The sequence below is a fragment of the Macrobrachium nipponense genome, chromosome 33 (genome assembly GCF_015104395.2).
Source record: "Macrobrachium nipponense isolate FS-2020 chromosome 33, ASM1510439v2, whole genome shotgun sequence".
Taxonomy (NCBI): Eukaryota; Metazoa; Arthropoda; class Malacostraca; order Decapoda; family Palaemonidae; genus Macrobrachium; species Macrobrachium nipponense.
Genome location: NC_087219.1, coordinates 53,101,382 through 53,117,424, shown reverse-complemented (window position 1 = coordinate 53,117,424; position 16,043 = coordinate 53,101,382). Strand labels below are relative to the sequence as shown.

At 36.7% G+C, this 16,043-nt stretch overlaps 2 protein-coding genes across 12 annotated transcripts in view; one reads left to right on the top strand and one right to left on the bottom strand.

Moving 5' to 3' along the window:
* The window catches only part of LOC135203194 (oxysterol-binding protein 1-like), a 355,421-nt gene that overhangs the window by 34,498 nt on the left and 304,880 nt on the right, over positions 1–16,043 (bottom strand). The window lies entirely within an intron of this gene.
* LOC135203193 (mucin-2-like) overlaps positions 12,380–16,043 on the top strand; it is a 34,591-nt gene continuing 30,927 nt past the window's right edge. Inside the window, exon 1 of the mRNA XM_064232918.1 lies at positions 12,380–12,778. The gene's annotated coding sequence lies outside the window, so the exon portion shown is untranslated. The remainder of the gene's footprint in view (positions 12,779–16,043) is intronic.

The following is a 16,043-nucleotide window of genomic DNA, read 5'->3' as shown; positions in this document are numbered from 1 at the left end:
ATAAGAAATCTCAGATTCTTGTATTACTTTTTCATGAATTTAAAGCGAATGTTGGTTATTTAGTTCGAACTGGTTATCCATCCCCTTGGTTTCTAAAAATAAGTGCGACAGAATGTGGCAAACAGAATGACGACCCCCAACCCCCCTCTTCACGCACTTCTATGTCCTATGGGCCTCTCCTGTATCCAGTTTGACTGATATTCCCTTCGGACTTGCAATCGTAAATGCAATGACAGGGCAAACGTAGTGACGGACGGTCAGACACACACGTTGGGAGAGACTTGAGGTTTCCCGACTTTGTCAGCGGGAAAACAATTACCGTAACCACGACGACACCTCAATTTAAGCCAAAACTCACTACTATTACTTTTGAGAGCAAGCCAACGCACGCACACACGTATATATACGGGAATTCAACCTTAAAATGAAATTCGGGTTAGAAAGAATGCAACTGACCTGGACATCCTAGAAATGAAGATAAAACATTTTTCCATAAAAAAAAATGTAATGAATACCATCAAAAGTACTTTCGAAAGAAAAGGAAGAATGAACCTTATCTTGTTCGATCTATATATATATATATATATATATATATATATATATATATATATATATATAATATATATATATATATATATAAATACAGAATCGTTCAAAAATGTAAAAGTGCATCGTCCACTCTTCACCGATATCGTAAATCACTGCAATTTTCAACTCGTAATTATTGCTCTCGGTCTGTCGGCCCGAAAACATATAATTTTGAAAGCTCTTCCCTAAAAGCTCAAATACTAATGTATGTTATATGTATTCTCACACTCTTAAGAATTTCCCGGTCTCAAAATAACACTCATTTAACACAATCTTGTTAAAAATAATCTATTATGAATTTTCATTTTAAAGGCGTATACGCATACAAAAATTCACATTTTGCTCGGGGGATTTCTTTCTCTCCCGGGATGATTCAGGAACTAGAGATTGAATGTGGCAATGACCATTTTCTTGCTTTTTTTCTTCTTTTTTCACTGAAAAAACCACCCCCTGTCATGAGAAACTGCATGATTTTGTTATATATATATATATATATATATATATATATATATATATATATATATGATGTGTGTAACTTCAGGCCATTTTCTTTGACAGGAGCGACTTCATAAACATGCAGAAGATCCATCATAACTCTACTGGCACTTCACACAAATTCAGAAGATACATCGTAAGTGCATCGAACTCTCCTATATACTCACTGCGATTCACCTCTATGTCGATTTTTAAAGCCCTTCCTTTCTAATCTCTTTCGCTCTATTTATCCTCTACTCCTCCGTCTGAACACTTTCGGATTATACTCTTCACCATTTTTTCCTCGAGACCAAAACATCTCTGATCACAAAGATTCATCCTTTCACCAACTCTAACCTTTACAACTGTTGTTTATCTCCACATTTCTCACCCGTTCACTTCTTACGCCACACACTTACTATGCTAAAATTGTTCACTGTTTTTTCTGTCATTTATATTTATTATCTACACTGTCTTCGCTCCCGTTGAAGAGAGGCGGCTCAACAATCACTTCATACATTCTCACCTTGGTTTCCATAGACAATCCAATAGTTTTCCCACACCCTGCCACCATCCTTTGCTTCATAAATTCTGTGATTCAACTCTGCTCTAGTCTAACTTCAATCTGTTATATATTTTATTCCCTCCATTCTTTCACCGTCCACACAACCATTCGTTGCTCAATCATCATCGCATTTGTTTACCCTCTTACTATAACACTTCCCTCACAATTATTTTGAATTTCTCCTCTTGAAAGCACTTGGAAATTCTAACATTAGTTTCATCAGTTTCTATCAACACTGTATCATCAAGCATTCGACACATCAACCATTCCACCCTCCATTCGCGACGAAATATTCCTTACACAACTAATGGGTTTCATTTCCCGTATCACTCTATCCACGTAGATATCAAATAGTCATGGAGACGTAACCCTCCTCTGTCTCAGATCCTCTTTATATACTTACCAGTCACTCTTCCGCCAACATATCCTAAAACCTGCCTCACTTCCATCTTAAAAACTGTTCATTGCTCTAAACTTGGCTTCTATATAATGAATCGTAAACCAATTCATTGGCTCTATCAATTCTGTCACATACTTTCTCTACGCCTGCAACCTTTGTTTAGCGTTTTCACTCAACTTTCACAGTTTCACATAAGCTTTTTATGGAAAACATTTCATTCACATGCCCTCTTCCTCAGCCAAACCACACTATTCTTCCCCTATCGATCTTTCAGTAATAAGCTGTCCTTTCTCACAGAAAAAATCCTATCGTACTTTCAGGCAAAAGGTTAATTACCCCATCAACAATTCGTCATCGGCTTAATTGCCCTCCAAATAGCCTCATGGCTGCTTTTAGCGCAAACTAAAGCTAACCTCCCCCCCTCTACTCCCCAGCTGCTACTCTTCGTCTTCAAAAACACATGAATGAATATACACACACACACACATATATATATATTATATATATATATGATATATATATATATATATATATATATATATATATATATATATATATACATACTATGTATATGTATGATTGGTAAAAATGTTCTGTTACCACAGAATTCCCGCTGACCGATCTGTTGTGTGGGGCGGACGTGTTGGAGGTCTCTCTCGTGTTTTTTCACAGATAAGAAGGGTTTTTCGCCCTTGGTGATTATACCTTTTATAGTAAGCAATGTGTTTAATAGTATATATCTATATATACGTATATATATATGTGTGTGATATATATATATATATATAGGTATATAATGTGGTGTGTATATATATATATATATATATATATATATATATATAAATTATATATATAATATATATATATATGCACGTCTAAGTCTCTCTCTCTCTCTCTCTAGTACATGCCATCATAATCCGTGATACTAACAAATAAAACATAGCAATAACGATACATGCTCAGGCTTCGCAGTGATCAAAGCAAAACCACGTTTCTGTGTCACGTCAAAATCTATCTTGCACACAGATGACTTTTCTCTAAGACGGTGTGTCACAGAAACATCGTGAAACCAGTCAACTATGTCAGCACTGTCAACTTCGTCTACTATTTTCGCAAAGTGACTCCCGAAAATAAAACACGGGTGAAAAAAATCCTCAGAAAATTCAAGTACTACTGATAAAAACTGCCAAGAAACGGAGCTACTGAACTTCAATATTCTATATTTTATATTTTTTATAGTGACAATTCTCCATCTATACGCTTACTTCTTGAAGGTCCACAATAATATATCTTATGGAAGCAGTTACAAAACTTCATAAAACCATATAAAAGCTTTCGAACCCTTTCCGGGGTTCATCGGTTAAATGAGTAAATTTAACAAAAATGAACACAAGGAAGGGTTCGAAAGCTTTTATATAGTTTTATAACTTGTGCCCTCGTAATTGGGATTTCTACCCAGTGCAAATAATTTTACATGATTGACAGTTACCACAAACATTAATATGTACTGGTAAATGTAACTGCAAGCTGCAACGTTCTGGGAGATGCTGACGCAAAAGGATTCATCACGGACTCATCCACCTGATAATAAATATAGTATATGTAGCAGAGACAGCTACTATGTTAGTTCCGAAACTAATCTTTATATGGCGAATTATTGGACGAAAATAAGTACATACACCATGGACAACTGATTATTTATAATGACTATTATTCAATAAACGAAACTGCGTCGTGGCTTTTGGAGGTGTTTTGCTCAGGCAAGCCCTATCATCGGAAGAAAAGGGACTTACTCTTTATCGGGGCAAAGATAAATCACACAAAGTTGACAAACGCAGGCGAATTACGGGAGAGAAAACCATTCGCTCCACAATAACCCCATTCGCTATCTGACCGGAACCAAAATGGCACTCATCAAAACTAAATAATTGACTCATCACTATAAAAACAATACTAATAAAAAAAATACTCAAGTCACGCCCAAAGGCAGTGATCAAAACACTACAATTTTTAAGAGTTGTCATACTGAAACGCAATAAGTCATGTCCATTACGACTCCACAGCAGAAGCACAGTCAACGTTCCATAAAAATGTTTGCACTTTACGGTACCAAAAGTGACCTACATATAATCTGAACAATACACTATTTACAAAATAAACACATATAAACTAAAGTTATCTTTTGCAAAACTTTGAGGAAAATAGCCAAAAATATGTTTTTGCTTATTCATGAAAAATGAACGTAATTCATTGTTTTAGATGATACCTACTTACAAAGTATACAATAATGGGAATGATTCCCATTTAGTTGGAGAAAAATCTAATGCTATTATACTGCTGCATATGTACAATAAAAAATCTGTTAATCAGATTATAGCACTATTTATTTGTGTTCCCACTAGTTTACAAAGTGAGATGCGAATAGGTCAGGGGTATGTCATACACGTCTAAGCGTCCTCTTCGAAACTGAATTAGGGTCAGCTGAAGCCATCTTCATTTTCTAGAGCAGGAGCGTCCGCATTTACCGACAACGACGTTAATTGGCAGAAAGCTGCTGCATTGCTAGAATAACTACGCTGAATCTTCCCTGAGTGATTTACGCCCGCTCTAATTACGACCTCCCTCGTTACGCCCTGCAACACCTGCTGAACACGGTCTCACAAAAACAATCATAAATTCAATACTAGTCATGTATTATGACTTTTTTTTTTTTTTTAGCTACAAAGACTTAGGAACTAGAGGTTGCATGAGGCAGTGACTTGGGTTTTATCCAACCTCTCACAGAGAAAACTTCTCAATGGTGATATAACAAGCAGATTTACCTATTTGTCTTCCTCATAAAAATAAATTCGTGATTTGAAACTGGAATGATAATGTTAATGTATGTCTGCGTGACAACTTGAATCATAATATGTTGTAGGTTCGTAGCCCTAGTCACCAAAGTGTAAAAAATGAGAACATCTCTCTTTTTTTTTTTATCACGTAATTTCATGGGAAGAACTTTACAGAGCAACTTCAATCTTGAACTCCGCACTCCCTAGTGAGTCTATTCTTGGAATATACTGCCAAAATATTGATTGATATTTTTATAAATGAGTTATAAGCAGTACCATAGGCACAACATCTACAATTTTTCAGTTTTCTTGATTGGGATATAAAAGAGAATGACATTTGTAATAGCAAACTTCATAATATTTTTCATACATGCAGCTGTTTTGGAGTATTTCGTATGATTACAATGCTATTCCCTTTCATTCTTTTTCAGATTAAAATTGATAAATTTCCAGGCTTTCCCTCTAAAATAATTTATTCGACGTAACACAAATTCGCCTGATTTCAAACAATGGGTTATGTGCTGTGGAATAACTGGTTATTGTTATCAGACGAAATTGTACAAGAAGAAAAATAAAAAACGATCTGTTTGTATGGAATTCACCAATACCCTTGGTCCTAAAATGATTTTGGAAATGATCTTGCATTTGAAAACGACGTTGATCATGCGCGTTGTGTTGATCATTTCTTTACCAGCCACAAGTTTTTCTCTTTCATAATAGGCTTATGAATTGAGTAACTGGTACAATCCGTACAAATCGTGCTTGTAAATTCCACCTTATGGATAACAAGTCAATGAAGGAAAAGAGCACAGGAACACATCATTACAGATTTGAATAGCAAAATGAGGTGTTCAAATGGTACGACAATAGTCTTGTTACTATGGACAGCAACTTTCGGTCATTAATTCCAATGGAATCTGCTAGGAGGTGGTGCAACAAAGAAAGCAAAGAGGTAAATAAACTGTAGCCTCGGCTCATAATGCAGTACAATAAATAAATGAGAGGGGCTGATGACCTTCACTGGCTCATTCAGAAATATTTACAAACTGTATTGACACAACAATGGTAAAAGCAAGGATCCTAAGCAACATTTTCAATGGTAAACTATTAAATCTCCTACATTTTAGGCGGTCTGTTGCTAGGTATAATCTTCAGTTCTGTTCTGATTCTCAGCCAAAGTCACCAGGTGTCCACAACAAAAGCATCTGAAATTCTTCCAGAAATCAGGTATAGTACTACAGGGCACCATCTAAAGAGGACTGAAGATGCAAAACAAAGAAAATGGGCATTTGCAAAAAATTAAGAAAACGAGGCAAGAAATGCAATGTACGGTTGCATTTTGGAAAATGTAGCTTCAAATGGTATACTAAATAACTTGTGAGAAAAAAAATCTTGCTGCAGAATGCCTTCTACGTAGCACAGAAACAGTATGAAACAGTATGTATGGAACAGATAAGTTAATGATAAAAGAACAAAAAAAATTTCAATCATATAGTTATTTTATTTATCCAAACAGTCCTTTGGTTTTTATGAGTCTCATCTGTAGGACAACGGTTAAGAGTCCTCCTGCCCATGGTTCTCAAATGGAGACCAAAATTTAAAAAGCCATAGCAGAGATAAAAAAATACTTTTTATTTATTATTCTAATGAGCAAACAAGATAAATATACACCTAAATACACCAAAATATCAAAGAAATTCAACTGAAAAAACCTAGTCATTAATGGATTAAAAACTAGTGTTAAAATTATTTTTCCAATATTTCATGTGTAATAAACATTCTCCTTGGCTTCATAAAATCATGCTCATTCGGAACTACAATTCTCCTTGTCTCTCACAGATCAATGTATTTGCATATGAAAGAGAGAGCGTAACATATTTACATATGTCACTGTATAAATGAGAGAGCGCCAGTCCCGAATGAGTACAATTAGGAAGTTGAGGAGAGGGTTCATATCACAAGGAAATATTTAAACCCGATGTGATGAGATTCAATATGATAAAAAGATGATTGACAAACTAAAGCTTGACGCGGTATGCCTTCCCGATTCGATACTTCGCATCTTCCCACAATTTCCCTACAATTCTTCCGCGACAAAGAACCGAGTTTTGCTCAAAGCAGCCGATTTGAGAGGGCTTCGGTAATAAATTTTGATAATCTATTTGGAGGGTTGACGAATTTGCGAAGAAAACAGGAAGACATCATGCACGGGCGCAAATGAAAATAAATATGATTAAAACGCTTATGTCACGCATACAAGAGCGCGCCTACTGCTCCACTCTCACAAAAATATTCCAACTATGTCTATCGTTCGTGAATGCATATCAAATTTAGCACACACAATAATAATAATAATAATAATAATAATAATAATAATAATAATAATAATAATAATAATAGGAAGAAGAAGATTAAAATCATTATAATTTATGTGATATAGATCCATACCTTCACAAAAGTTTTGCGAACGAGAGAGAGAGAGAGAGAGAGAGAGAGAGAGAGAGAGAGAGAGAGAGAGAGAGAGAGAGAGAGAGAAAACGGTCCACGACATCTCTCATTACTTCGCCATGATATGAGGTAAGAAGAGATAGAATTTTGATAATATCTAAATGGAATACAATAACATTCAAGGTCCAAGGGCCAGCAATACAAACACGATTGCACTGAATGATCTCAAAGGGCAAGAATGCAGCAGGAAGTTTTATAATGAGCTGTTTCGTTTGTCCTTACTTCGTCCTTCAAGATCTTAAACAAGACTAAGGGGAAGTTTGCAGTATGAAATGCAATGCTTAAGAGTCACACAGATAACAGGAAATTGACGTCATTGTAAAAAGACAAACCATTATTTCGTACCAAATACAATAATATAAACCAGCTTTATTCTATACATAAAAACGAAATCGACTTCCTATAATAAAACAAAATTAATAATGCTTACGTTATGCAACACAAAGCAAGAAATTTACAGTTCATTATACCACAAAATAAAAAAAAACTGACCAGTAATCAAGTATAAAATAAGAAACCAACCTTTTAATATATAAATTATAAAAGAAAATTCTTCCTCCTATCATGAATAAAGTCTATAATATGATATCGACATTCAACGATAAAATAAAATACAACCATAGTTCCATGACATAAAATTTATAAATGATTTAATAAGAAATGGACCTCCTAGTGTAAAAAACCACAAGTTATTAACATTTTATGAAATAACTTTACAAATTAAAACCCTAACTGCTCCGAAATATACAGAAAATGACCTCCCAGAACAAGAGAAGAAGAAATCGACCACCTGCTACATCAATGAAATAAGACAGACTTTCTGCTGTAATATACGATCAAAACAGATGACATCAAGCGGCCAGGAAAGAGGAGGTAGAAACAAAGGTGCCGCAATCGACAATGACGATGTGAAATGAGCTTCGGTTATCTATCTCCCGTAACAGCCCAGACGCCAAATTAATTGGGCGAGAAAGCTGCTCGGTTCAGACGTTTAGAGACGCAGCGCATTCTCCGTTAATCCAGCCGCTATACTGCGGTGACGTTCTTGCTAATATGCGAATTACGTAGGCGTTCTTGTGCGCCATCACAGAAGTTCATTTGTTATATGCCAATGATTATTATCGTCATTTGTACAACTATATTCTTACGATAAATTTACATTGTTGATGCTCGAGTTTATAATACTCTCATGATGTTCATTGTTACTGTACTGATCATTTAATTGCCTAACATCCACTCTCCTCCATAACTGCGACAATTTCGAAGACGAATCACCGCAGCGTTACAAAACGCGCCAACTGTATCACACTCGGCCCTTCCTCATCCTCAAGTCAAGATCCATCGTTGTAACTATTCTATAAAACCAAAAAGGCGACCATATGAAATTCAAATATGAAAATAGTTGGGTTCTTTTCATATATTCATATATATACTTCACTTTCATGTAAGGGAACAAACACAGTCAGGCCTCAAGCGCTGAGTAAATATTAAAATTCGCTAAGAGAAATAATCTTTTTCTATCATTAAAATACTAAAAGCTTTTAATTTAAAGAAAACTGTGATTTTTACTTCAGAGGCATAGTTGAACATACGCAATACACTAAAGAGCTTTATAACCCAAGCTTCAGGATTTTCCCTTTTCTGTTTTCCCCATTCTCTCCGAAACTGCGACAACCTTTCGAGTGTTCTCCTCTGGGGCTAAGCCAGCCCTTTTCATCAAAACTTTTTTGTTTTTATTGTTTTTATTTATGGTGTAGATTAAATAATATCAATAGAACTGTCCATCTCGCCCCTCCTGAGAGAGAGGAGAGAGAGAGAAGAGAGAGAGAGAGAAATGCGCGTACCTTGTTCAAATGCGAGAAGTGAGGATTGCGTCACAAACACGGAAATACAATCGCTCCCATACTAAAATCAGGCAAGCAGAGTCTGGGAAAAGGGGGGTAGGGTGGTAGCCCAGATGAGCGGTTTAGAGGAGGCGACAGGTCTACCGCCGAAAGTGTGGGAGTTGTGTTAAGAGCACTGTAACACTCAGTTCCTGATCAAGTGCTAAGGCAGAGAAGATAACTTTCTAACAACCATCGAGGGGATTTGTATAACTGCTCATCGTCCCCAAAAAAGCCGGAGGGTCTAATATCCGTGACATTTCACGCCCCTTCCCGACACACTTCAGGAGGATTCCCAAGATATCGGATGGGAATCGTCCAAGTTTTATAAAGTAATTCACATTCACATCCCCTTCTAATTTCCCATCGACCCTTTGACAACCTATGACGTAAATGAAACGGACAAGTGAGCAGTCAAAAATCACAAATATATATATAAATGTTAAATTCGAAGCGCTTTCCCATGGGTGCTCTGGATGACAGTAAATCACGTTCGACCAGCCCTCAAATAAAAATAATTAACATAAAACACAGTTAGGCCCATGGAACCTGTAATTTTCGCATAATAAAAACATGAAAATGAAACCTATAACTATTTCTACATTTGGAATAATTGCCCAAATGATGATAACCTCACACACACATTATATATATATATATATATATATATATATATATATATATATATATATATATATATATATATATATATGTGAACTGTCATGCCTAATGGCCCAAGAATCAAAATGAACAGAAATGGTTCTAGTGGCCACAATAGTGTCAACGAAAATGCTACAGTAGAAAGATAGGAGAGACACAATTCCGAACAAACCTGCAATAAACAATAAGTCAAGGCACTCAAGATGCTCATTACCAAACCAACGGTCAAAAGCACCGAACAGGTGACTCGGCGAAGTCGGCAGATGAAACGCAAAAGTAAAAGCATCGCGAGGTTTGCTTACACAGATATGGACGCTGCTCGGTTCAGGAAGTGTGGCAGAATACAAACAGAGAACACCACTACTGGCAAATCTGTTTCAACAAATCAATATTCCATCACTAATTTCATTCCTATGATGATGCTTTGACACGTTACAAACGGCAGGCTCCATTGTTATGCTTATTTCAATGAAATCCTCTTTGTCAAGTTAATGTCCCCAATAATAATAATAATAATAATAATAATAATAATAATAATAATAATAATAATAATAATAATAATATCTGATCTGTTACTGCTTCAGTGTGGGGTCTGCGGTGGGAGGTTGAAGCCAACATTCTTTGGACACTTGAACTTCAAGCCAATGGCCCTTGTGAATTTAACTGAAATGAATATAGAATTTAGGCCAAATGCCAAGCACTGGAACCAATGAGGTCATTTAGCGCTGAAACAGAAATTGACAGTAGAAGTTTGAAAGGTGTAACAGGAAGAAAACCCTGCATACGTTACGAGAGGGTGGAAAGTAAGATGGAAGAAAGCGACTATGAAAGGAGTTACAGTAAATGGGGCCGAAGGGACGCCGCAAAGAACCTAAATAATGCCTACAGTGCGCCGCATGAGGTATACTGACGGCACTAACCCCCTACGGGAAATGGCCCCTGTGTGCTTGTTCCATGTGAAAAAGGTTTCATCTACTGAAATTATAATAATAATAAAATAATAAGATTAGAGAATCTTAACGAAGCTCAAGAACAAACTTCCACCTAAGCAACTTCAAACGGAGTCAACTTTTCCTTTATGAACGCAAAACTTTGAGTCTCGGCCCTTATTTTTATCTTGCGCATAACTCTGGTATTCAGTCATCGAAAACTTGATGCTACTATGATACTTATAACAAAACCAAGGTTTGCAACGATTCGAATTTTCCTCTTTAATAAAAAAAATATCATAAAGATGAATATCAATGATAAACGATATATATATATAATATTATATATATATATATATATATATATATATATATATATATATATTAGTATAGTATTTGACAAAATTGGACAACACTACGGTTAGGAGACAAGCCCTAGAGCAGACAAGTTAGAAATATGCCACACCTTCCCAGGAACTATGAATGCATTGTTACAAGGGCTTTTAAACAACAGGTGCCTTATAATTCCCGTGCAATAAAACTATACACAGCACTAGCATTTCTGTAAAACATACTCCTGAAATTAATATAGGCAGGAAGCACGATGTCTTCGAAGAAAAAGAAGGGAAATCCTGTTTTGCACTGAATTTCAACATCAGATTTTTCCTACCTTTTTTTTCACCTTAACTTGAGCGCAAACGTAAGAACCAAGCGTAAATGCCAAGAACTTGCTAAGCAAGCATCCAGTGAAAAGAATGCCCAGGTAAAAATACAAAATAAATGGCGTATCACCTAAACCTTACATGGAGAATAATAAACACTACGATATCAAGTTCATCCTTATGCAAAATACCCACTCCTCCCCGAAATGGGTCAAAGGACCATATCTGGGAAGCTTACACAAAGAATTGATATATGTTACTACATTCAACGTGACTGATTTCATAGCAACAGAAAGCAAGACTGAGAGCGGCACTCCTAAATGCCAGTACCAAACAACAAAAATACCTGACGTGGAAACACTGCAGAAACAAAATGTCTAGTTACCTCACTGTTAAGATCAAATATTGGATATCACTTTCTTTCTCGCTTGAACTTTACAAACTAATTTCTACTAGGCAAACTTGCACCACAAACAAGCGCCTTCAACGTTCATGGTCTACTGGAAAATTTTCACTATCATTAAAAGATGCAAAGGCCACTCAACCCCTTTGAACACTTTCTGGAATTTTTTTTTAAATAACAACTTCAGTGATTAACCTTCGAACTCAAATATTCTTTATTGTGACCATTGTATTGCTACATGAAACTACATATGCAATGAAAGATTCAAACATATTATGCCTAATTAATAATGATGCTCTGATGGAACAACTGAACATTTCAAAAATGTCCAATATGGATTTAAAATCAACAGGTATTTCAGGCACGCTATAGTGACATAAGTACAAAATCTCTTTCTCTCTCTCATTCTTTAACCGTGTGAAAAAATGTTCATCTTCAAGCGGAGAATCAGGAAGAGAGAGAGAGAGAGAGAGAGAGAGAGAGAGAGAGAGAGAGAGAGAGAGAGAGAGAGAGGTGGGTGGACGCCAATGCGTCTTGCAGAGCGTGTCTGTATGAACGCATATAAGAGAACTTCGGTATCCGCGAAGCACAGTCTTGCCTCCTCTTCTCTCTCGCGAAAGATCTAGTACCATACTTTCTGAACATTAACTCGCTCAACGAGACGCCTCCTCCTTGCAGAGGCGCTGCTTTCGACTCTTCGGTGATTTGTGACGTGCAAAAACATTCTTCCTCAGAAGTATTCAGGACTAAGATGTATTGTGTTCGGTGTGTCATATTTCAGACGCGGGAAAAGTGACGTCGATCGTGAACTGATATTGCGAGGGAACTCCTCCGAACATCTTCGACACCTACAACACTGCGGAACTTCAAGGGTAAAGGAAATTCATCTCTGAAATACTCTCACTCTCTCTCTCTCTCTCTCTCTCTCTCTCTCTCTCTCTCTCTCTCACACACACACACACACACAATATATATATATATATAATATATATATATATATATATATATATATATATATATATATATATATATTACTGTGTGCGTGCGGGTGTTTATGTATGTATGTAAATGTTTGTGTACCAGTCACAACTTTTAGTAATTATCTAGTAAAAAGCACCTCAAGCCACAGCATTTATTAACGTGTTCTTTTCAACATTACCCGATTTCTATGGCAGCTATGAACACAGTACAAATAACACAATGGTTCCGCCATTCACCACACAGTGAGAAGATGAGTGACCCTATGAACATTATTCTATGGAACATGAATCGAGTCATGCATAAGCTAACTGTAGTATATCTGTCTTAAGAGCCTAGGATGAATGGATGGATGGTAATCATGGCCTAAGACCATGCACTGAGGCCAAAAAGGTCATCCTGTGCTCTGATAGCCAGAAACAAGAGAATAGGTGCAGCGACTGAAATGTATTTCGCTTGAAATAAAATACGATAAAATGTTAATGATAAATTTAACAAGATTCATGGCAGTGCTTCTCCTGTTACACAGGATATCCGCCAACGTTTTATTAAACAGACCAGAGAGAGAGAGAGAGAGAGAGAGAGAGAGAGAGAGAGAGAGAGAGAGAGAGAGAGAGAGAGAGAGCTCAACTCTGGTGCAAGCAGCACATCACTTGCTTCAATTTACTAATGGTGATAGTCTGAGGTTCGGAATTGTTTAATTTTTAATAGGTATAAATATTACTTCCTGACTTTTGCTGGAACGAAATACAAAACGAACTCGTTTCTATAGCGCAATATAATATGCTGCCCTTTGGTTAAACGAGACTGTTCAAATAGTATCGGATTATTCTTAAATATGAGAAAGATACGGCCAGGGATATCACAAACTGACTACAAATACTCTGACTTGGACTAACAAGTAATACAATTATAAATGTCAGAAAAATTTCTATATAATTTTCGAAGACGGATAAATAAGGCTGAAAGCAACTCCCTCCCTCCCTCCCTCCCTCTCTCTCTCTCTCTCTCTCTCTCTCTCGTCTCTCTCTCTTCTCTCTCTCTCTCTCGTTCTCTCTCGTCCTCAGTGCTCATCGTGCGCTCGTCCTCTCTCCTCTCTTCTCTCTCTCATCTCTCACCTCCAAACGACAAGTACTACATGATCCATTTACTCACCCAGCCAGACATACATACCAATTACCAAGTGAAAGATTTTACCGACGGAACATGCACGGACATCACAATGTTCTGCAGACTCATAAAAGCCAGACAAAACCACCAGTTTATCTCCGGAACCAGGAACGGAGTTCGGTCAAATTCTTGAGAGATTCATTCACTCAATGACTAGACAAGGTAGCCCGTCCAGAATGGGTCTTAAGATTCTTTTTATGTCACCGAAATGACTAAACCGACATCAATTGCCGTGTGTGCATGGTCATAATCTCTGCAGCGTGTGAACACTGTGAGAGAATGAAGATGGATTCACTCCTTCATTTACTACACTCATAATAATGTGTGAATGGGAAAAATGTATGCATATAATCGTACATACACGCCAATGACCGTATATACAGTGAAATGAGTCAATTATGCGGCCGAAACTGCACCTCGTAAGGAGGTTCAGAACTGATTTTATTCTAAAGCTTGAAAATGTAATAAAAAAACTTTTTTATTCATGAATAAATTACGTTTCTAAAACTGGAAAAATTCACAATGTTTTAGATTAAATCAGATAGACTGAGCTCAGCTTTCTAGTCATGGCACTTAACTCTTACTTGATAATCCTGACGGAAGCCGACGACAGGGTACGCCGCGTGCTTTCTCAAAAGAGGCTTCAAATATTGCATGTGCCTCTTTCCCACATTCCTTAACACAATTCCATTTCTGCTCTTTCCCTACCATCCTCTCCCACAGTGCAACTGGTTTTGGAATTCTACCAAAAGCTTGGAACTGTCAAAAGATGGGATTCTATCAAAACCTGGAATCTTTCGGAATTTCAGGATCCTAACGAGTCTTGGAATCCTATCAAAACTCCAAATCCTACCAACACTTTCAATCCAATCATAATTTCAACCAACTCATTCAATCCAATCCTAATTTGAAGCAACACTGAATCCTAGAACTTCACGAAAACTTACAATCCTACAGAGGCAAGGAATCATATTAAACGTACGGACTTTCATAAAAATTTGGAATCCTGCTAACATTTAAGACACCCATCGCAATTTAGATGCTCATCAACACTTACAGTCCTGTTAAACCTTGGGTCTTATCAAATTTTGGAATCCTATCAACACCTGACAGGCTGATAACGTTTGGGATCTTATCGCAACGTTAAATTCCTCTGAACCTCGGAATCCCGCGGCTCACAAAATCCTGGAAACCTAAACTCCAGCAAAAGCAGCCAGCATTCCAAGCTTTTCATTCCGTGCTCTCTATGACCCACCCGGATGGCGTTCTTGCAAATGACATGTGATTAAGATTTCCTCTAGACCGGAGAAATCCTGAGAGCAATTGTCAACGAAAGCTACATTTATACATATTCCAAGAACTTTCCACATTCAAGCTGGGTCAAGTTTAGAACTTCTTCAACAGTCTGTTCGCGATTTACTGTCCTTATTTGTGATTTGCAAATGTCACTACGGGAAAAGCCAAGGTAACCTTTTAACTTACGGAAAAAAAAAAAAAAAAAAAAAAAAAAAGGCGAGACTCCCTAACATTAAAATAAAACCACACTTGGAAAAGTTATAAAAGCAGAAATAAGGAAGAGCAAATGAAAAAATCGGATAAAATAAATGCCAACCTGTCAAGAGAACCAATTTCCTTACGAAGTTACTTGGAACATTTATGTTCAGGATTCACCGTAATTACTGGTAAAGGGGGAAAAAAGGATACATCCTCCGCATATATATAATCGGTCAGCAACATACGTGTATTAACATCAAATTCACTATACCTTAGGAATAACTTACACCCAAAGGGATTCAAACCTATGCACGATTTTGAAACAACGCGGTTCGAATCTTGCCCGAGTCGAGGCACCTAACAAATAAAAAAAACTACAAGGGCTTAAGTTATTTCCAAGGTAGAGAGAACTGGAAATTGAACTATATTTGTCGTCTAATTTCCTGAATATAAAATGCCAAGCGTGTATGAATAAAAATTTTTGTCACTTATAAA